The sequence below is a fragment of the Mangifera indica genome, chromosome 10 (genome assembly GCF_011075055.1).
Source record: "Mangifera indica cultivar Alphonso chromosome 10, CATAS_Mindica_2.1, whole genome shotgun sequence".
NCBI lineage: Eukaryota > Viridiplantae > Streptophyta > Magnoliopsida > Sapindales > Anacardiaceae > Mangifera > Mangifera indica.
In genome coordinates, this window is record NC_058146.1 from 15,242,403 (window position 1) to 15,265,213 (window position 22,811).

General features: G+C 34.0%; 1 protein-coding gene and 1 long non-coding RNA gene across 6 annotated transcripts in view; both read left to right on the forward strand.

The window, feature by feature from the left end:
* LOC123227516 (putative disease resistance protein RGA1) overlaps positions 1 to 22,811 on the forward strand; it is a 124,449-nt gene that overhangs the window by 89,168 nt on the left and 12,470 nt on the right. Inside the window, exon 1 of one of the 4 annotated variants that reach the window (XM_044652462.1) lies at positions 864 to 1,003. The exons of 1 other annotated variant lie outside the window; for it this stretch is intronic. The gene's annotated coding sequence lies outside the window, so the exon portion shown is untranslated. Of the gene's footprint in view, positions 1 to 863; positions 1,004 to 2,452; positions 2,541 to 22,811 lie in introns of those variants that run through there. 2 more of the 4 variants (XM_044652464.1, XM_044652466.1) reach the window with 2 other exon arrangements.
* On the forward strand, positions 13,517 to 14,750 carry LOC123227538. Of its 2 annotated transcripts, none has more exons than XR_006504531.1 (4): positions 13,517 to 13,734; positions 13,845 to 13,908; positions 14,178 to 14,243; positions 14,719 to 14,750. It is a non-coding gene; the product is annotated as an uncharacterized LOC123227538 (long non-coding RNA). The 2 variants fall into 2 exon arrangements; XR_006504532.1 differs by lacking the exon at positions 14,719 to 14,750 and adding an exon at positions 14,629 to 14,652.

Below are 22,811 nucleotides of genomic sequence, written 5' to 3' on the forward strand. Positions count from 1 at the left end.
AGAAGCTCCAAGCTTTTTACCTAACCTGGATAATTTAAGAAGCATTATGTTTTTTACAAGTGTTAGAGAAAATGTCACAGTTAGCCAATCATTTTTAGAATTAATTGTCTCAAGATTTTAGTTTTTATAGCTATTAGATTTACGTAGTTTAGGTATTGAAGTAGTGCCTAAAAAAATTGGTAATCTGAAGCATTTGAGATATTTGAATCTATCATTTAACCCAAAAATGAAAAAACTCCCAAGTTCTATTTACAAGCTACAAAGTTTGCAATATTTATCACTATTGGATTGCAAGAAACTAGGAGAGTTAAGCCAAGATGTTAAGTTCTTAATTAGTCTCAGAATGTTATTCCTAACCACAGTGCAAAAGCATCTACCAAATAATGGAATTGGCTGCTTGAATTCTCTTCGATTTTTGATTATTCACAATTGCAGCAAATTAGAATATTTGTGTGAAGATATTGGTCGCCTGAGAGTCATTCGAAGACTATGGATTTCTAAATGTCCAAGTCTTATCTCATTACCAGGTGGTGTAAGAAGTCTAAGCTTGTTAGAAGAACTTCAGTTGGTTGATTATGTAAGGCTTAATCTTGATTTGAGCATAGGATCAGATGAGCAACACAATCATGAACTCAATAGCACAGGGCCTCCCCTTTGATTCCTTCGAATTAATAATTTGCCACAACTAGTAAAATTGCCGCAATGGCTTCTTCCCTGTTCAACAAACACTCTGCAAACCTTGCGAATTGGTAACTGTTCCAACTTGAAGGCACTACCAAAGTCAATGCAAAAACTTCAAGCTCTTGGGGTTTGGACTTGTCCTGAACTGTCATCTCTACCAAAGGATATCAATCATCTGATCGCTTTGAGAGAACTAATAATTGAAGACTGTCCTAAACTGACGGAAAGATAGAAACCAGAAGCAGGTGAAGATTGGCCCAAGATTGCTCATATCCCGAAGATTAAACTTGACAGAGAGATTATCAAGTCAACCGAAAATTAGGTATGACCAATCCATATCTCTTCTTCTTAATCAGTTAGTAGGCAAATATTCTTGACATATTTATTTGTTTCAAGTCAAAATTTTTGGTAACAATTTGATTGGATTATCTTCAGATATGAATTTCAAATTCTGAACTGCTACAAAACTTTACTTTTTTGTTTCTCCTTCCTTTCTTTAACTTTGTTATTTTCAATGTATGCAGGGGAAACTTGAATCAAATGTGTGAGTTTTTAATCTCATAATTCAACCAATGGACAGGCGGATTTATTCATTTTACTTCTTCTTTGTATTAAGCGTTGGTGTTCGATCTATTGCTTCATTTTTTTCAGGCACAAATCATTTAGCTTTAGATTATACAATTTTAAAGATTGTTGGGTTTTTATACACACACACACACATACATATATTTTATTAATTATTGTGAACATGTATTGCAGGACTCAGATTAAGTCAAATGGTGCAGTTAGTAAAGCATATCTTCCTCTAGATTGATTCGGAATTTCAGTGTTTACAAATATCATTCCAATAAAGTTCTGTGCAAATGAACAATTAGTACACTCTAAGTTAATTCCAATAAAGTTTCAGATTTTATTTCTTACTAAAAATAAAAAACATTAGTTGTTGAAATTCTGTTCTGCCAAAGAGTAGATTACAGGGTGTTGGTGTTAGAATATTTTTGCGGAGATATTGGTCGCCTGAGAGCCCTTCGAAGACTTTGGATTTTTTCTGTTGGAGACTCAAATAAAAAAGGAAAGAAAAAAAGTCCCACATCTAATGAATAAAACATAAAAGAGTGGTATATAAGTGTTGTGGATTGAACCTAACACAAGCCAATTGGTTTTGTGTAATATGGGTTTCAATCTTCACACTTGTAAACCCAATATATATTTTAACAGCCTAACTAATATAGTATTAGAGCACGCGCCAAACGGCAGGTTTAACAGCCTTGATAATGCATCCAGCCACAAACTGGCTAAGCCAAACGGCAGGCCTAACAGCCTAGGTGCTTGCACTTAAGCGGAGGTGTTGGAGACTCAAATAAAAAAAGAAAGAAAAAGAGTCTCACATCTAATGAATAAAACATAAGAGTGTGGTATATAAGCATTGTGGATTGAACCTAACACAAGCCAATTGGTTTTGTGTAATATGGGTTTCAATCTTCACACTTGTAAACCCAATATATATTTCTAATATTTTCATATCCAAGTTTAATCCCATTACCACATGGTGTAAGAAACTTAAGCTCATTAGAAAAACTTTGGTCTTGATTTGAGCACAAGATCAGATAAGCAAGACACAGGACCTGCTCTTCGATTGATTCAAATCCATGATTTACCAAAACTGGTGAAATTGCCACAATGACTTCTTCAGTGTTCGACAAACACTTTGGGAGAACTATTCATTCATGGCAGCCCAGAATTGTCATCTCTACCAGAGGATATAAATCATCTCAACTCTTTGAGGGAATTGGTCCAAGATTGCTCATATCCCAAACATTCAACTTGACGAAGAGATTATCAAGTCAACCAAAAATTAGGTATGACCGTATGACCAATCCATATCTTTGCTTCATTTGATTTAAAATTTGTACTAGTACAAAACTGATCCTATTCTTTGTTTTATATGTATGCAGGGAAGACTTGAATCAGATGTGTGAGTTTTCAACCTCATAATTAAATTCTTCCATTGCCATTGAAATGGCCTAATTTGGAACACTAATTCCACTGAATGATAGGATGGGTTATTTATTTTAGTTCTTCAATTAAGCATTGATGTGGAATCTATTGTCTTTATGTTTTTCAGGTACAAATTATTTGGTTTTTAGATACTACAAAAAGTTGGGTTTCTTAAATATTTTCTTAGTTTTATACTCATCTTAAAACTAACCTCATTTGTAAATATATATTGTAGGACTCATGGAGATTCAGCCTTTACCACTTAGTAAAGCATATATTCCTCTATGGTTTGATTCAGAATATCATGTTTACAATTATAATTCAGCCTTTACCGGTGAATATAACTTCTTGTGATGTGATTTGTTTAAATAAATGTTTGTGAATGTACAGAGTTATATGTTTATGTTTTAATTGTTTTATGGCAACACATTTATTCCAATAAAGTTTCAGACTGTATTTCTATTTATGTTTCGATTATCACAGTTATTTTTTTTTTCTTTTTAATATTCTCTTCATCCTTGACATCGTCATCTCAAGATTTGAAATATAATTTTTGCATATTCATCTTTCTTAGTGCAACTTCTAAAACAGAACAAGAAATTCAAGAAGAAAAAGAGAAGTAGAATTTGAGAGAGAATTTCCACAATCCAAAAGAAACAAAGCACGTATTTTTTATTTCTTGTCTTGGCTGTTACAATGGAGCCTTTCTTTTAAACAGCCTTAAGGAATCAATCACAGTATCAATTCACGCTGCTTCACGCCATACACTGCACTTTTCTCTCTAATTTATTCATACTAAAATATAAAGAAAACTGATGAAACAAAAGTTTGTCCCTGATTTATTCTAATCCATTCCCTAAATTAAAACACAGCGTTTGGCCATTTAGTGACTGTTGCTAAACGAAGTCATTTCGCCTAAAGGATTATTCAAATTCTCAACATTTTCTCCCCCTCCGAGCGCCTTGACCCAAAGGAAGAATTCAGGGAAGCGACGATGCATGTCATCTGAGGTCTCCAATGTTGCCTTCGTCGACGATTGCCCTTCCCATTGAATCAATAGCTGGGCAGCTGCTATGTTTCCTCTTTTGATCACCCTGCGATCAAGTATAGACTATGGACGAAGAACTGGAATAATGAAGTCACCAGGAATTCTGGTAGAGGCCTGGACAGATGCATGGACTGGCTTCAACAAGGACACATGAAATACATTATGTATTGCAGCCTCTAGAGGAAGTTGAAGCCGGTAAGCGACAGCTCCGATTTTGTCTTGAATGTGGAAGGGCCCAAAGTATCTTGCCTGTAGCTTTTGGTGAGTCATTTGTATTGACAGTTGTCGATAAGGTTGTAGCTTCACAAAAGCCCAGTCTCCTATCTGAAAACTCCTTTCAGTACGTTTCTTATTTGCCATTTGCTTCATTCTTTGTTGTGCTTGTTGATTTTTTAATGGAGATCTGGAAGCAAAGAAAAGCAAGAAAAATGAAAAAGCAGAAAAAAAAAACAAAACAGAGAGCTGGAACGGAAGTCTGCTTTTCTTTTGTTTTTGTGACAAGAAAAACATTATCATTTCTTTGCCATACATGTATATTTACATAGCTTTCCTAACTCCTGTACAAAAGCAGCTTAAATTAAGCTTATCCACGCAAATTCTTACAAGCTAACTAAACTTTAAGTCAAAGTACACCTAACATAACAAATACAATTTAGTTTGGTTGCATTCTAACTAAAAACATTACAAAATGGTTAAGGAAGTTTGTCACCATTTTAAGGCTGCAGAAAATAATCCATATCATCTTCAGTTTTCTGCAGCAGAACCATCTTCAAAAAATGCAGAATTTTCAGCAGCCAACTTCACTGCTTCATAGCTTCAACAGTGCTTTGGATAAGTGCTTTTGTAAAATTCGAATGGTGGCTTCTTGACAGTGAGGAAATGTGTCAACTACCTCGGCTCTAGAATCATTTGCAAAATAAGGAACATGGAGAAGAGGTGGATACCCGTAAAGAGCTTTGAATGCTGGAGTGGAAGGATGTATTATACCAAAACTCCGCCAAGGTGAGCCAACGGAACCATGTGTAGGGAATCTCTCCAGCCATGCACCTTAGATAATTTTCTGAACACCTGTTGACCATTTCGATTTTGCCATCAGTCTGAGGATGGTAAGCTGTAGAAATTTGTAATCCCACACCCTGTAGATTGAATAATTCTTGCCAAAACTTACTGAGGAACACTGAACCTCTATCATTGGTTATGGAACTAGGCATCCCATGCAACTTGTACACATTATCCAAAAAGGTTTGAGCCACTGTAGCTACTGAAAATGGATGAGCTAACCCCATGAAATGGCCATATTTGGTGAGTCTGTCTACTACCACCACAATAACTTATTTGCCTTGAAACTTGGGTAGCCCTTCAATGAAATCTATTGTGAGGTCTCTGAATACTCTTCTAGGAGCTGGCAGTGGTTGCAAAAGGCCACGAGAAGCAGTATTCTCTGGTTTATTTTTTTGACAAACCTGACAACGCCTAATAAAGTTTCTCACATCTTTCCAAATACCCCTTCAGAACAGAATAGATGATATCCTTTTAACAGTCACTATAACACTAGAATGATCTCTTATAGTAGAGTTGTGGAACAATTTTATAAGTTCCTGCCTTAAATTTTCATCTTTTCCTACTACAAATCTACCTTTCCTCAATTTTCCTTGCTACCATGAGTAGTCTTTATATATTTCAGAATTTTGCTGCTTTGCTGCTACTATAGCTTTGAGATAATCATCATTTTTCCAAGAATCTTCAACCCTAGATAATAATTCAGAGGGTAATATCATAGTGGTTAGGCTATTAGCTTCCATTCCCGGTAGTCTAGATAATGCATTCCCCTGCTTGTATATTATCTCATAATCATATTGCATCAATTTGGCCACCCAAGCTTGCTGATAGGGTGTTGTAATCTTTTGCTCCAACACATATTTTAAAATTTGATGATCAGTCTTGATTATGAAGTGCTGATTAACCAAGTAAGGCTCCCACGTTTTTATGGCAAACAAAATTGCAAGCATCTCTTTTTCATAAATGGAAAGTAACTAATTCTTTGGTGATAAGGCTTTACTAATATAAGTTATAGGGTGACCTTCTTGCATTAAGACAACCCCTATTCCATCTCCACATGCATCAGTTTCTACTAGAAAAGGTTTGGAAAAATTAGGCAATGCAAGTACAAGAGTTGAAATCATAGCCTGTTTAAGCTTTCCAAAAGCTTCTTGAGCTGTAGTGAACCAATAAAAGGAATTTTTCTTTAGTAATTCTGTAAGTGGCCTAGCTATTTGGCCATAATTTTTAACAAACTTCTTGTAATACCCTACCAACCCCAAGAAACCTCTGAGTTGTTTAATTGTCTTCGGAGTTGGCCATTTTTCCACTGCTTGTATTTTATTAAGGTTAGTCTTTACTCCTGTAGTGATTTTGTGCACACTCAAAGTTACACTTACTTCTTTTAGCATACAGCTGGTTATTTCTCAATGTCTGCAACACTTCCTTGAGATGCAAAAGATGATCTTCCTAGCTATTGCTATATATTAAAATGTCATCGAAAATTACTAACACACTCTTCCTTAGGTAAGCTTTGAATATAGATTTCATAAGGTTTTGAAAAGTAGGAGGTGCATTAGTAAGGCCAAAGGGCATTACCAAGAATTCATAGTTGCCTTCATGTGTTTTGAACGTTGTTTTATCAATAAAGGCAGGATGCATCCTTATTTGTCAGTGTTGAAAAAAACAGAGCAATAGTAATTGAAAAACAGGAACATAAAGTGAATGAAAAATATCAGCCTACTTTTATTTCATTGATTGCAGACTTTATACACAAAGAAAATAACATACTTCACTAAAGACTTGCCACTAAACATAGTGGATAAAAAACTGAACTTGCCATTAAACATAATGGATAAAAATTGATGAGAAAATGCTGCCATTAATTGAGCCATATGCAGCCACTAACTTCAGAAAAAATAGCAACTATACCTTGACAAAGTCAAGAGAGAAAATGAAGGGAACAGAAACTGAAAAAAAACAATATGCTAAAATTAAAATGCCAACTATCTAACACTGCTCCTTGGCATTTTGATGACAAGTTCCAATTTTTCTCTTAAAGCTTCAAATCTTTCTTTAGGTAATGGCTTGGTAAAAATGTCTGCAAGCTGTTCTTCAGATGAATAGTGAACAAGCACCACTTCATTTGATTGTTGGGCTTCTCTAATAAAGTGAAACTTAATCTTGATATGCTTTGTTCGTCCATGAAAGATTGGATTCTTTGAAATTGAGACTGCAGAAATGTTATCACACATAATCCTGGTTGCTTCAGCTTGCTCATGTTCCAAATCCTTCAACATCTTTCTCAATCAGATAGTCTAGTTAACAGTCGAGGAAATAGCAATGTACTCAGCTTCTGCAGTAGACTGAGTTGTTGTCTCCTACTTCTTTGAGCTCCAAGTGAAAAAACTAGAATTTAGAGAAAATAAGTACCCTGATGTGCTTCTTGAATCATCAACACAGCCTCCCCAATCACTGTCAGTGTAGCCAACCAATTTCAAAGCCTCTCTTAGTATTTTTGGAAAGAAATTGCCAAGAGCAATGGTACCTTTGATGTACCTAAGTACACGTTTTACAGCTGCAAAGTGAGTCTCCTTTGGTGAATGCATGAATCTTGAAAGAACACTCACAGTAAATAGTATATTAGGTCTGCTTGCTGTGAGGTATTGAAGGCTGTCGATTAAACTTCTACACAAGCTTTCATCCACCTTCTTAGAGTCATCATCCTTGCTTAGCTTGATACTGGTTGTCATAGGTGTCCCCACTGGTTTACAATTCTCCATCTTAAACCTCTTTAGGATATCAGAAGCATATTTTTGTTGACATGTGAAAATGCCATGACTGGATTATAACACTTCCATTCTAAGGAAATAATTCATAATTCCAAGATCAGTCATCTCAAACACTTTCTGCATTTCTTCCTTGAACTCTTGGATCAATCCAAGTTGACTTCCTGTGATAAGCATGTCATCAACATAAATAGAGACAATTAAGAGATGATTACCACAGGATTTCACATACAAGGTTGTTTCATTTTGACTTCTGTTGAATCCAAGCTGCATAAGATGATTGTCTATTCTGTCGTACCAAGCCTGAGAGGCTTGCTTCAAACCATATAAGGCCTTCTTAAGAAGATACACATGATCCTCTTTCGATTGAACAACATATCCATCTGGTTGCTCTACAAAAATCTCTTCAGTAAGAAAACCATTCAAGAAAGCTAACTTGACATCGAGTTGATGAATCTGCCAAGATCTAGAAGCAGCAAAAGCAATAAGAAGTCTGATTGTATCATACCTTGCTACTGGAGTAAAGGTCTCTTGGTAGTTTACTCCATATTATTGAGCGTAGCCCTTCACGACTAATCTAGCCTTATGTTTACAAATTGACCCATCTGGATTGAGTTTTATTTTAAAAACCCATTTAACTCCAATCACCTTGCGATCCTTAGGCCTTTCAACCAGCTGCCAAGTTTTATTCTTGTTGATCATTTCCATTTCTACTTCTATTGCTCTTCTCCATGCTAGAGAATCTTGAGCTTCAGCATAGCTGGTAGGTTTAATGATTGCCATATTACACTTTTGGTAAATATCCTCTGAGGTCCTTGTACCCCTAATTGGAAGATCATCCACCAAATCATCGGCTTTAAGTTGACTCTAGACATCAATTAGAGAATCAGAATGCATATTTTCCTGATTTTCCCAATCCCATGTTGCCATTTCATCAATCTTCACATTTTTGCTCACGATGACTTTTTTGTTTGCAAGCAAAAAATCTGGTATCCTTTGGTTGCTATCCCATAGCCCACAAGAATGCCCTTCTGAGTTTTGTTGTCAAGTTTGCTTCTTTTTGGCTTAGATATTTGAAAATAACAGATGCTACCAAAGACTTGAAGATGATTTACAACAGGTTTGACACCATTCCAGGCTTTATACGGTGTTTTATTCTCTAATGCCTTAGTAGGCAATCTATTCAACAAATATACAAAGGTATTTACTGCCTCTACCCATAGTTTGTTTGGTATCTTCTTCTCAAGTAAGAGACATCTAGCCATCTCTATTACTGTTCTGTTCTTCCTTTCACACACACCATTTTGTTATGGTGTGTATGGTGTGGTAAACTGATGAACTATGTCTGCACTATTACAATACTCAACAAACTAACTCGAAGTATACTTAGTACCATTGTCAAATCTTAGGCATTTAATCAACAAACTACTTTGATTTTCTACTAGAGCCTTAAATCTTTGAAAAACAATGAACACTTCACTTTTGAGTTTAATAAAATAAACCCAACACATCCTAGTATAGTCATCAATGAAAAGAATAAAGTATCTATTACCACAAAGTGAGGCTGTTTTCATAGGACCACACATATCAGGGTGGATGAGCTGAAGCTTTGAACTGGTGCTCCATGCTTGTCCTTTAGGAAATGGTAGCTTTGATAGCTTGCCAAGTTGGCATGTTTCACACATTTGAATTTCACCAACACTATAAGCATGTTTTCTACCATTTCCTTCTGCTTCATATCTGAGAGACTCTTCTAATTAAAGTGCCCACATCTTTTGTGCCAAAGATTTGAAACCACCTAAGTAGCACTGGAGTAGGCGTGTTCATAAACCTTTTCCTAATCAATAGCAAAGCTTCTGTTCTTCATCTTCACACAAAATAATTGTTCTCCAATAGGATCAAAGATAGTACATTTATGATCCTTGAAGTGAAGAGAGTAATTTTTCTCAAGCATTTGACCAACACTCAATAGATTTTGATTGATTTTAGGTATAAGCAGAACATCAGGAACAATTTTGATACCTAAACTTGTTTGAACATTGATCGAGCCTCTACCTTTGACTTCCAAAAATTCTCTATTGCCTACTTTCACTCTGGACTTGTAAGTTTCATCAAGATTTTTGAACATCTGAGGATTATTGCATAAATGATATGTGCACCCACTGTCAATGAGCCAAGCATCAGATGAATCATTTGTTGAAAAGTAAGAAACTATGAATAGTTGCTCCTCCTATGCATTAGCTGTATCTGCTAAACGAGTTTGCTGAGGTTTTGAGTCTTTAGTTTTGAATTTACAAACCTTTGTAATGTGCCCTAACTGCTTACAATTCCCATAAGTTGCATTAGGCCTCCACCAGTAATATTTCTCAGCGGGCATGGTTTTTTTGCAATGTATGCAAGAAGGAAAATTTTTTTGTTTTGAACCTTCATTGTTGCTACCACCTTCATTTTTGCCTTTGTTCTTCTGGTTGAATTGCTTCTTGCCCTTACTAACTTGTTTTTGCACATGGAAAGCATCTTCAACAAAATTTCCCTACCTAATCATCCTTCTTTGCTCTTGTGCTTGAAGAGCACTCATTAGTTCCCCTAATAAGATCTTGCTTAAGTCCTTGGATTCTTCAAAAGAGGAGATCTTTGATTCAAACCTCTTAGGAAAAGTTACAAGCACTTTCTCCACAATCCTTTTATCTGTAAGTTCCTCACCAAGTAATCTGATGTTATTAACAATGACAGAGATTCGATCAGCATACTTACCAATTGTTTCATCCTCTTTCATATTTAATGACTCAAATTCCCTTTTCAGGTTCAGCACCTGCATCTGGCATGTTCTATCACTTCTTTGGTATTCTTCTTTCAACTTGTCCCACGACTCTTTAGCAGAATCACACGTCATAATCTTATAGAAAACACTATTTACCATTGAGTTCTGAATGAGTGACTTAGCCTTAGATTTCTTTGCCTTTTCTTCACTGTTGGATTTGATTTGAGCCATGGTGGGATTTGCTTGTAAAGGAGCAATTGGTGTTTTGGTCCTGTAAGATCAACCTAGCTCTGATACCACTGTTGAAAAAAACAGAGCAGTAGTAATTGAAAAACAGGAACACAAAGTGAATGAAAAATATCAGCCTACTTTTATTTCATTGATTACAGACTTTATACACAAAGAAAATAACATACTTCCCTAAAGACTTGCCACTAAACATAGTGGATAAAAACTGATAAGAAAATACTGCCATTAATTGAGCTATATACAGCCACTAACTTCAGAAAAAATAACAACTAAACCTTGACAAAGTCAAGAGAGAAAATGAAGGGAACAAAAACTGAAAAAAACTAAAAAAAAAACAATATGCTGAAATTAAAATGCCAACTATCTAACAGCTAGTCACCAGACTTTAAATCAATTTTTAAAAACATTTTAGCACCTCTAAACTTATCTAATAGCTCTTCAATCACTGGAATGGGATATTTGTTCCTTATAGTGGCTTTGTTAAGGCCTCTATAATCCACATATAACCTTCAGGAACCATTTTTTTTCTTCACAAGGACAACTGGACTAGAATAGAAGTTGTTACTTGTCCTTATAACTCCAGCCCTTAACATCTGCTGGACCAATTTTTCAATTATTTCCAAACTACCATATCTATATGGTCTGAGGTTAGTAGGTTATGCATTCTCCTTGAGAAGAATCTGATGATCTTGTTCTCTTGGAGGTGGTAAACCATCTTGTTCATCAAACACATCATCGAACTACTCTAGCAACAATTCCAACTCCTTCCAATTTTTATCTATGGGTTCTTCCATTGTCTATAACATAGCCAACTCCACTTCTTCAAATTGCATTAGTATTTGTACAGAAGATATTTGTTGTTTCTTGCTCAGTAATGCTTGCAATTTAGGAGGACTAATTACTTCCACGTCCAGTTCTCTAGTGCCTTGTAGTATACATACATTCCTTCTCCCCTTGCTTAAAAGACATCCATAACTCCTTAAAGTTCCACAATATATTTCCTAACGTGGCAAGCCATTGAGCCTCTAGGATTAAATCATAGTTATCTAAAGGTAGAATATACACATCTATCATAAATTGCTGCCCTTGGGCTCTCCATTCAAATTGCTCACACCTGTATTGACAATTTAGCTCCTGCCTATTAGCCACAATCACCTTAGTTCCTTTTATAGGTTTCAACACACATCCCAACCTTCTTGTCGTGTTTTCACTCAAAAAATTATGAGTGCTTCCCGAATCTATCAGTATGTATAGAGGTTTCCTTCCATGCATTCCACTTAATCGCATGACTCTTCGACCAATCATCTCATTGAGTGCATTAAGGGATAACTGCATTAAACAATACTCATCTTCATTCTCTTCTAGTATTATCTCCCCTTTTTCCTCCTCTCCTTCTCTAGTGTTAACTTGCAGTTGCATGGTAAACACCTGTTTTTTCTTGCATTTGTGACCAAAGGTGTACTTCTCATTACACCAGAAATAAAGCCTTTTTGCTCTTTTATCATCCAATTCTTTAATTGACAAAGTTCTGTTGTTTCAGGTCGGTGTTGTAGATTGTGGTCTTGGTATGTTAGGTGTGGGGAGAAGTCCTGTATGTGGGTTTTGTTTTGGTGGAAGTGTAATTGTGTTTGAGGTGTAATTATGGCTAGTTGAGTTTCGACTTAGAAGAGGTACGAATGGTGTTTTGGTCACTAGTTTAGGCTGTTCTTTGCTAGTTGCTATTGTTATTTCCTGAGGCTTAGCTAGGGAATAAGCTTCTGCTAAAGTTTTTGGTCGAAATATCTTTACTGGCATTTGTAAGGCATCCATCAAACCAAAGAGAAAAAAACTCAAAGCCTGGTCTACACGAACACTAGCTCGCGGATACAGCTCATCAAATGAATCCAAATAGTCCTATAAAGAGACTACTTGACGTAGGTTTCTCAAATCAGAGAGTGGATCATCATAAGGATGCATTCCAAATCGTGCTCCCATTAGTTGGATATACTCTTCCCATGGTACTACTTGATTGGCTCTAACCTTTATCACCTTTTGATGCCATTGAATAGCTCTACCATCCAAATGTAATGCTGCAATTTTAACCCAATTGTCTTTGTGAGTTCCGTTGACTTGAAAAAAATATTGTGCCTTCAACAACCATCCATCAAACTCCTCTCCATTGAATCGTAGAAACTCAAATTTAGTTGAATGACTCCAGGAATTCCTTGCATCTACGCCTGATATTGTCCCTTCTCCTTCCATTAGGTCCACTGTTTTCTGCTTCGACATGATTTGTGATTGTTGCATACTTATTCCTCTGATAAGATTCTTAAGTTCATCGATCGATTCTTTGAGCAAACATTGGTAACGATTTTCTGCTTCTTGTACTATTTGAACCAATTCCCTTTTAAGCTCTTGGTGTCTGGTTCCTTCTGCCATCACAAGATCGAAGCTCTGATAACAATTGTTGCAGTCTGAACTACAACTTCTAAAACAGAGCAAGAAATTCAAGAAGAAAAAGAGAAGAAGAATTTGAGAGAGAATTTCCACAATGCAAAAGAAACAAAGCACATATTTTTTATTTCTTATCCTAGTTGTTACAATGGAGCCTTTCTTTTAAGCAGCCTTAAGGAATCAATCACAGTATCAATTCAAGCTGCCTGACGCCATACACTGCACTTTTCTCTCCAATTTATTCATAATAAAATATAAAGAAAACTGATGAAACAAAAGTTTCTCCCTGATTTATTCTAATCCACTCCCTAAATTAAGACACAACATTTGGCCATTTAGTGACCGTTGCTAAGTTGTTTCGCCTGAAGGATTATTCAAATTCTCAATAGATATACGATATTTAAAATTCTTTGGTTAAATTTTAGAGCTTTGCAGATCCTTGAACATGAAATTCCAAAAAATAACCTGAAGTCAAACTTGTTTTTATTGTATGTGTTGATTAAAGGAAGAAACCTGCTTAGGGATCCATAATATCTTAGTTTTAATATCTGGGATCCTAAATTTTCTTATTAAAAGGAGAAAAGTAAAAATAGTTGTTGAAATTCTGTTCTGCGATGGATTAGATTACACGGTGTTGATTTTTGTGATGCAAAACAATGTCTTTATGATTGCCAGTAATGTCCTTGGATTGAGCTGTCTTCAGAGAAACTTGGCCTATAATAAGAGTGCTCCACACTGTAAGCTGCTTTCTCTTTTTTTTTTCTATCATTTGGTGTTCTGCAATATTTCCTTTCTTAGCTGATTCATTCAATACTGATCAATCTTCCTTTCCCTCTGGATATCTTAGAAATGTTGTGATCAATGTTAGCGTGCCATCTGACATCGAAGAATATAAAAAGTTTACAGACAATGTAAGTTAGTACTGTAATGCCATGAGTGTGTCTCTTATTGTTTATGTCTATCTTCTTTAAAAGTTTTTTCCCTTTCTGCAGGGATATGGTTTTCAACAACTTAATTGTCAAATCCCAAGTGCTTTGTTCAGAATTGATACTCCTACTTTTAAATTTGTTGAAGCTTACCTTCATATATTTAAATTAGTTTTTTTTTTGTTTTAGATTTTTATCTTATCCTTATTTTTTCGTTTAGCATACATTATTTTGTTTGTTGTCTCAATGGCCAGGTTTCTTGGAAACAATGGCCTATCAGGAACCATTCCTCAGCAAAAGGCTGTATATTTTAAAAACATGTAAGCTTGAGCTTCACTTTTCTTGAGAATCATGTGTTTATATCATGTCGAATTAGATGGACATTATATGCCAATATTTGTTATATCTTCCTTGAAAGTTTTAGATGTTCAAATTTCGAAGAGGTTTTGGTGCCAAATGCTTCATGAATAGATTAAGAAGAAAAAGAAATAAATCTTATCATACAAACTGAAGAAGAATGAAAAAGGCACTACTGCTCCAAATATGTATCTTGGAATTAGGCCATCCCATTAAATTTTAAAAATCTAGACAATAATTGTCAGTAATTGATTAAAACAACTGAAAGTCTTGACTGAATAGTTTCTTTCCAGATTTATATGCATACGTTTCCTATTCATCTGGTGTTTAAAATTCTATTTTGTTCAGAGATTTATCTTACAATTATTTCTCGAGCTATGATTTGATGTACTACTTCAAACTTCCAAGTATAATTGATCTTTGCATTGGACTGAACAGGAATCTAGTGGCCAGCAATTTCATGTTTGACTGCTCAAACATCTGGTTGGTTATAGTTCCTTTTCAATATATAGGATGTCAGATTTTTTCTTTTTAAAAAATTCACTAGCTGAAAGAAAAAAAATAACTAGAAATATATAGGCTCAGCAATGGGATATGTTGTGCTTTAACAAACATAACTGGTAATGTTCTCCGTGCTTGCCAGTATTATCCCCGGATTGAACCGTCTGTAGAGAAATTTCCCCTACAATAAGAATGCTCTGTGTCGTTTGCTTCTTTCTTTCTGCTGTACAATTATTTTCTAAAATTTAGTATATTAACAATTTTCCTTTCTCCTATATTGCTGTTTTTGCTTTGTAAAATGTTTGTTCATTGAGCTCTAGTTAGGATAACAAGACCGAACTAATAGCTTAGTGTATATTTGCAATATAAAGATTCAAGTGTTGCAATCAAGTGTGGTGGTGAAGAAATGAAAGTTGATAGGATAGTGTATGAGGCTGACAATTATGATATTGGTGGAGCTTCTTCTAATCTAATTGATACAGAAAAAGGGGCAATTAGTTGATGCTGGTTTGTTTTATGATGGACAGTCAACACAAATGTACAAAATACTAGGTCACAAGCGACTGGCATTGCAGCCCCGAAGCTTTATCAGTCTTCTAGGCAATCCCCTGAATCTCTTAGATATTATGGACTTTGTCTAGAAAATGGACCTTACAATGTAAGCTTGTCCTTTGTTTAGGCAACCTTTTTGGTAATCAAAGCTCACCACATGGATTGGTCTTGGAAGGCATGCTATTTATAACTATGTTTAGGTAAGCTCATTGGAGAATGTTGGTTCTTGTCCTTGAATAAACAGCTTCTACCATTTCAATTTCATCTGTTTACTGTCATTATTGATCTTGTTGGGAACTCTCCAGTTAAAAAAAATTTTGGCATATCAAAAGAAGCAGACGGAAATAGGAAAGTAGTAACAAAGAAATGTAATGTAATTTTTGTGGAGGTTCTTCTAATCTACTTGATATAGAAAAAGGGGCAATTAGTGATGCAGGTTTGTTTTCTGATGGACAATCAACACAAATGTTCAACACAAGTACTGGCATTGCAGCCCTGATTCCGGAAGCTTTATCAGTCTTCAAGGCAATCCCCTGAATCACTTAGAGATTATAAACTTTGTCGGGAAAATGGACCTTACAATGCAAGCTTGTCCTTTGTTGAGGCAACCTTTTTGGTAATCAATAAGTCTTGGAAGGCATGTTTTTTATATCTATGTTCAGGCAAACTTGTTGGAGAATTTTGGTTCCCGTCCTTGAATACACAAATTGTACTACTGCAATTTCATCTATTCACTCTCATAATTGATCCTGTAGGGAACTCTCCAATTAATTAAAATTTGGCATATCAAAAGAAACAGGCAGAAATAGGAAAGCAATGACAAAGAAATGTAAGTGTATCTGAGAACATCTTGAAATCCACCTTTCTGGGTTGGTAAAGGGACTTGTTGCATCTTAGTGTCATTCTAGGTACACTATGTGATTCCTTTGGACATTATATGCTTTAAAAGAAGTTAATAACAAATGTACATTATATACTTTCTGATTTACATATAACTAATTTTTTCTACTTGAATTTCACACCATTGGTATTTCATGTTAGAAGAACCAAACTATGCTAATTGTTGGTATTGTTGTAGCTTTTGGAATTTCAAGCTTGATACTGATATTTTTAACTTTTTACATGTAGATAAGAAGAAATAATGATGTTACAGAAGGCAAGTGTCCAAGGGATTTTTAAAATAATAATAGTCGAAGTCTTAGAAGTCAAGCTTGTTTGAGAGATATGATTTATGGTAATAGATCTACTACCACAAGATACACTTTCGATGAAAGGGAAATATCTGTGAAGCAAGTTTCAATAGGATCCAACCAAAGGAAAAATCAGCTTGTTAATGAAATAGCTACCAAACCTGTAGAGCAACATCACGATCTTCTTATTATCCTATTGTTGCATTCAGGGAACTTGACACCTCCGTGTAAATTAGTATCTTGAAAAACAAAGGCCTTGATCAAGTATTGTTTTGTATGAAGATGCTAACTGATGATCAATCTTAGTTTAAAATTTCTATTTTGTTTTTTTTGCAAGAAACTATAACATTAATGCTTGTGATTTCTCTCCTATGATTTACAATATAAAAGTTTTAGAACAAAATAATAATTCTAAAACTTTATGTTGAAGAGATCATCATGCAAAATGCTCTTCAAGTTTTGCCTTTCATCACATAATGCTCATCACAAACTTGTATGCAAAGTCCCTCCACCTAACATTCTATTGGTGGATCGGATGGAATCGTTTAAACCTTGGACTCTAATACGATTTGTTGGACACTCAAAACTTAATAAATGCCAATTGGGTCTCTTCCACTTGAAAAGCATAGATGTAATAACATTTATGGAGTTCCTGTAACATGAAGTTGGACCTTATGGGCATAACATGTCCCACTGCATCAAACCCACCAACATATTCCTCCAGCTACTCATCAAATAAAAGAACCCCAAAAATTCTCTAGAAGCTAGGGTTAGATTCAAACTGAGTCGAATATGAGTTCAGACTTGTTTGAAATGATTAGAGATATAGTCAGTGAAATAAATAGTATCACTAATGGGATAAATAATATTACGATTAGAATAAATAGTGTTGTTAGAGGGTGATTTAAACTAAACTATAATGATTGTCCAATTGAAACTCTAGTTCAAATCAAGTCAAACACCAATTCAAGCCAAACTGGCTCAGCTTGAATCCACCCTCACTAGAAGCCAACTCCATAGCTGACAATTACAATTACATAAAACAACTTTTCCCACCAGCATGCATCTTCAAGTTCAACACTTACTAAAGTTGAGGGATTGTTGTTACAAGTACAACTAATTCCAATAAGATCTCTACATGACAATTCATTGTGGATATATGTTGATCCATCTATGTTCAAAGCATGCTTTTAAAAATCAGCGATCTAATCAATTGAATCACACTTGCTAACAAAAACAGTTACGGTTCACTTGAAAAGCATTTTTGAAGTTAAACCATATTAAATTGGACGATTTGAACTAGGTTACATAAAAAAAATATATTTTTAATTCATTATTGGGACTTAAACCATAGTTCTCATCTATCAATTTTAAGCTTGTATACCATCAAATTAAGTTTATTTTAATAATAAAATAGTTTTTATTATATATTTAATGATAAATTATACAAAATTATTTTAAATATTAATTTTAATAGTGTCCTATCCAATTCCAAAAATATTGGTAGTGTCCAAATGGTCAAATTATCTCGTCCACAAAGTTGATGTCCTATCCAATTTTAAAAATATTAGTAGTGTCAAAATGCTACCCTGTTAGAATTTTCCTATTCAAATTGTTGTAGGACAAGTTGAACTTCGAGAGATAATCCAACAAAGTGATTTCTACAAGAATCTCTCCACTCAAATGGTTGAAACTAAGGTCCAATGACTACAAAACAAACAATTATCTATCACTCTTCGGAATCTCACTATTGAGATTCTTATGTGAGAGAGATTGAGCATATGAAGTTCTAGTAAAATTCTTATTTCAAGTAGAAATAGATTCACAAATAACCAATTGTAAATTTGAAATAACACTTAATCACATAATAACATATCATTATTGATGAATACTAATTATAAGATCATGTAGTATTACTCATGTTTAAAACAACATAAAAGTTAGGGTGAGATTATGTGTATTGAGTTCTAATTCAAAGTACATGATAAAAAAATAAGTCATAATAATTACATTCATAAAGAAATAGTTAAACGTCAAACTATCATGCTCATATTTATTATAATAATTCAAAGTACATGATAAAAATATAAGTTACAATAATTACTTTCATGTGACTTTTTTTATACTCTAACTAGAGATTTATGTGTCTAATATTTATTGACATTCATATAGGAACTCAAAATCAAATTATTTTGAGCCAACGGATTCTTTCTTAACTATTACTTGTTTCTGCATACAATTAACATATAACCAATCTAGCTTATTATACATGACATGAATAGTCTCGTATTTATACACCATATGAAACATATGTATCCATATTAGACCTAAATGTAACATCTCAAGTCAAATGATTAATGGTGCACTAGTACAATCTTATAATTAATCATTGACTACATTTTACATGTCTATGTGATTCATTGTTATTGGTCATATTTGAAAAATAGTTCACTAACTGTTAATCTACACAAATGCCCTAATAATATAGCTTTCATAGTTACCCGTACTAATATCATCTCATGATAGTTGACATAGGCATTCAGACTGTCTATTGTGTGATGTCATTGCCTAATTGGCATCACCTATGTAGCATAAGGAATGCTTCAATAATTTGATCTTTCAAATATTCATATTATCCAAACAATTCACATGCATACAATATATTTAATGAATAAATAAATAAAGTTAAGATAATATACATGTGAAATACGAAACACTTTATTAACACAAGGTGAAACGTCTTGAAAATGGTAATGTGATTGGTTCTTAAGGCATACAATTTCAAATCCTATATAAGGAAGCATAAATCAACAAAAGAATATATGCAAAACTAGGAAACCATATATTTAGGATATACTTGAATATAGGAAACTATATATTTGGAATACATTCTAACATGTTCTAACATCCCCTCAAACTTAAGTTAGTAAAGGATCTATTAAATTGAGTTTGTAAAGCAAGTCAAGAGGTGAAGACTTCTACTATCTACTAAATAAAATGTATGGAAGTGAGTTAAAGGGTACCATTGACAAGATGACAACATAAGTTTATCAAACTAATAAACACATCTTTCCATGTAGATGAGGGTGAGTGTACTAAACTAATGAACTAATCTTTCCACATTGTTAATGGTGTGAGTGTATCAAACTAATGAACTTATCTTTTCACATAGGTGACTATATGAGTGTGTCAAATTAATGAAATCATTTTTTCATGTAAGCGACAGTGTGGATATATCGAACTAATAAACTCAACTTTTCATGTAGGTGATGATGTGAGTGTGTGGTCAAACTAATAAACTTGTCTTTCTATATAGATGACAATGCGAGTGTGCCAAAAGAAAATACCAGTATAAATACTTAACTCTAATACCATGATGAAAATTGAATACATTGTATTTTTTGTCTATTTTATTATCTAAATAATACATAAATTTATACAAGTCTCAAATCCTATATAAAAAAAATAAATCAACATAATAAATATACAATAAGGCAAAACAAGATTATGCAGTATTATACACAAATAATGCCCCTAAGGAGACATTTACTCTGCTCTTGGTTCATGTGTTGGCAAATTCAATGAAGGCTTTGGAAAATGCTCTATGCATGTTGGTTGCTACGATTCTGCTTTTGGAGTCTAGCGATGGTCTGTGTTTCTTCCCTTGCATATGCTACTAGTGTTGCTCTCTCTACCCACTATGCTATTGTGTTGAATCCTCTGTTTTGCCTTCTCTCTTGCATCCACAGGACAATATTGGCCCTTTTTGAGGTTGTTTATTTATTTTGTTTTATTTTTGGTTGCTTTGTTTTTCTCTCTTCTTAATCTCTATCTTTAGAGCTCTTTAGATAGAGAGTTAAGAGGAGAAGATTCCCCCCTCTCCCACTTTTTTTTTCGTGGTGTTCTCTTCCCCCCTTATCCTAGGGTGGTTTGACCCTTGAGTAAAGGTTTGGCTTTGGCCTTGTTCACTGGCTTTGTGCATTGTATAGTCGATTGCTAGTTTGTTGCCCTTTTAGAGTGTAACAAGTTGAGTTTAGGTTATTTTTCTTCCGAACTAGATTCTTTTTGTTTTATTTATTCTTTTTTACCCAAAAAAAAAAACCGCATAACAAAAAATCTTATATTAAGAATAGATATTACCCTAGAAAAATATATATTTATGATATATTATAACATAGAAAATCATATATTTTAAATATATTTCTAACATATTCTAACCATATCAATGATAATGAATCATCATATTATTGAATATTTATTTTTAACGAGGTAATCAGTCATGTTAGGATGTGAGTCAACACGATGCACAAATTTTGGACATAACTTAAAAATTTTGTTAGTGACGTCAAGGCAACAAATAAAATAGAATATATCGCGACGTGAAGGGAGGATCACGCAAATTAGAAAATAATTTTTTAAAAAAAATTAAAGAAGGTATGTTTTTGCAGACTGACTTGCAAAAATGCCTTCGAAAACATCATGATTTGTGACATGCTAAATTTTGTCACTTACTCATGCATGACTTATCACCATCTCTAATTGCTTTTATTTAATTTGAAATTACCTAGTATAATAACATATCATAACCATATACGATTCTTCTCCAAATTGATTTGATATTGGTGATCCAGGTCAAATAAAATATCTTAAAATTTGAATTTGAATTTTAATTTTAAATCCAATTTTAATTGAATTTAAATTTCATTTGAAGTAGAAGACAATGCTCTTTAAACTCCATGCCAATTGATGTTAGATTTTTCCACCCTCGTTTTTTTCGGATATTGAAACTCCTACATACGTCTTACTGCCACTTATTGCCCGGTGTTGACGTTGCGTATATATACGAAATCAATTATTTCTATACCTCCCTTATTTATAGAATTACATCAAAGTCCTGTAACTATGAAAATACCGAAATACCCCTTTACTCCTGTTGTATTTTATTAACTACGTTAACAATTCATCTAAATTAATTGCAATTGTCCATTTTTTATGCATGTAAACGTTTTTAACCTTTTTTTTTTTTAGAATAAACAATGAAATAATATTAAGGATATATATACTCGAATATAGGAAACTATATATTTGGAATACATTCTAACATGTTCTAACATCCCCTCAAACTTAAGTTAGTAAAGGATCTATTAAATTGAGTTTGTAAAGCAAGTCAAGAGGTGAAGACTTCTACTATCTACTAAATAAAATGTATGGAAGTGAGTTAAAGGGTACCATTGACAAGATGACAACATAAGTTTATCAAACTAATAAACACATTTTTCCATGTAGATGAGGGTGAGTGTACTAAACTAATGAACTAATCTTTCCACATTGTTAATGGTGTGAGTGTATCAAACTAATGAACTTATCTTTTCACATAGGTGACTATATGAGTGTGTCAAATTAATGAAATCATTTTTTCATGTAAGCGACAGTGTGGATATATCGAACTAATAAACTCAACTTTTCATGTAGGTGATGATGTGAGTGTGTGGTCAAACTAATAAACTTGTCTTTCTATATAGATGACAATGCGAGTGTGCCAAAAGAAAATACCAGTATAAATACTTAACTCTAATACCATGATGAAAATTGAATACATTGTATTTTTTGTCTATTTTATTATCTAAATAATACATTAATTTATACAAGTCTCAAATCCTATATAAAAAAAATAAATTAACATAATAAATATACAATAAGGCAAAACAAGATTATGCATTATTATACACAAATAATGCCCCTAAGGAGACATTTACTCTGCTCTTGGTTCATGTGTTGGCAAATTCAATGAAGGCTTTGGAAAATGCTCTATGCATGTTGGTTGCTACGATTCTGCTTTTGGAGTCTAGCGATGGTCTGTGTTTCTTCCCTTGCATATGCTACTAGTGTTGCTCTCTCTAGCCAGTACGCTATTGTGTTGAATCCTCTGTTTTGCCTTCTCTCTTGCATCCACAGGACAATATTGGCCCTTTTTGAGGTTGTTTATTTATTTTGTTTTATTTTTGGTTGCTTTGTTTTTCTCTCTTCTTAATCTCTATCTTTAGAGCTCTTTAGATAGAGAGTTAAGAGGAGAAGATTCCCCCCTCTCCCACTTTTTTTTTCGTGGTGTTCTCTTCCCCCCTTATCCTAGGGTGGTTTGACCCTTGAGTAAAGGTTTGGCTTTGGCCTTGTTCACTGGCTTTGTGCATTGTATAGTCGATTGCTAGCTTGTTGCCCTTTTAGAGTGTAACAATTTGAGTTTAGGTTATTTTTCTTCCGAACTAGATTCTTTTTGTTTTATTTATTCTT